Raw genomic sequence first — 1,535 nt, forward strand, 5'->3', positions numbered from 1 at the left:
CCTTTCAAAACAGGAACAGTCATGATACAATTTTTTAAACTGTTGATCATTAGAGCTTTGTTTACAGTAAATTTTTAAATCTATAATGAGTTTAGTCAGCTGCCTATGAGAATGGAACAGAGATAATTTTCTTGCCTACAAATATAAGAGGTCAGGGATGTGCTTTTGTAAATACTGCCTTATTCCCGTGGCAAATTTGCTCTGTGTTGGTTTAAACAGCTCTCTGGGTGCTCTTTAGGGTTTTCTGTGAAATCCTAATGAACTAGCCATTTTGGTGTAATCCATTTTTATCAGGCCCCATCATCCTGAGTCCTGCAAAACTATTGGGAAAATGGTACTCTTTCAAATATTGCCAGTGGCATTGACAATTGTTATAGCTATTTTGGGAAGTAATGCCAGTATCTATCAACAAAAACCAGGAACAAACACAGCTGTCCCACTCCCAGGAACAGAACCCATAGAATGAAGTGCACTAGTGGGTGAGGGGTGTGTGCAGGGTGTCTGCGATCCCTGCACAGTGGCCCGACACTGGAAATAAAGTGTGTGCTCCAACACCAGGCATAGCAGTGGGGGCTGTGACACATTTTAACCATGGACTGTTTCACACACATAAAACAACTGAGTCTGGTCTATAGCAATGACTTAGAAGCATTTCTCTCATATTCAATTACATGGGAAAAGCAAGATGCAGAGGTGGAAATCTCCACACAATAATCCCCATATTGTACAAAAAAGGTGAAAACTTTATGTTTTCATATAATTATATAAAAAAGGAGAAAGATAAGAAAGGATTATTATGATTTTTTTTTTTAACAATTGGTTGGTTTGCTTGGGAGCATGCCGAGGTGGATAAAGGAGGAAGCATAAAGAAGCAGGGAGGGCATGTGCAAAATGTCAATAGTTATTAAACTTTTTGAGCAGGTGCAGAAGGAAGAAGAAGCAGGAGGAAGAGGAAAAGAAGTGGGGTGGAGAAGAATTAATCAGTAAAGCTCCCAAAGCAAAAGAAAAGATATCCAAGTAGAACCCAAGCAGCAGGGAACACGTGAAATAATTCTACCTAAACTATTCCCTTAGCCACACTGCCTGAGAGTTACCACCATTTGCTTAGGAAGAATTGGAGGCTTGATATCAGAACTTACTCCCTGAGTGCCCTTTATGCTCAATTGTACATACGTTTGTAGAGCAGCCCATATAATCAAGAAAAACTAGTCACAGAAGAGTATTCTAGTTCTAGCCCATCACAGTTTGGGAAACCTTGCTTCCCTGCAGTATTTCCCTCTTCCCAACTGTGTCTGGGAATCCTAAGCCAGGAGAATGGCTGGGCAGTGGGAGAGACTCTTCAGATGCTACCTGCTCCCCACCCTCTGCTTTCCAACCCTCCGCATGGCTGGACCCATTGATTCCCCCGTGTCTGTGACTCTATTCGACTCAGGAAACACTCGGTGCAGACAGAACTGGAAGAGAAGATCCAAGACAAAGAACTCACCAAGCAGCTGAGACTTTATGGAGTGATGGAAAAACTTTTTTTTTTTTTT

The sequence above is a fragment of the Galeopterus variegatus genome, unplaced genomic scaffold (genome assembly GCF_000696425.1).
Source record: "Galeopterus variegatus unplaced genomic scaffold, G_variegatus-3.0.2 Scaffold10077, whole genome shotgun sequence".
Lineage (NCBI taxonomy): Eukaryota > Metazoa > Chordata > Mammalia > Dermoptera > Cynocephalidae > Galeopterus > Galeopterus variegatus.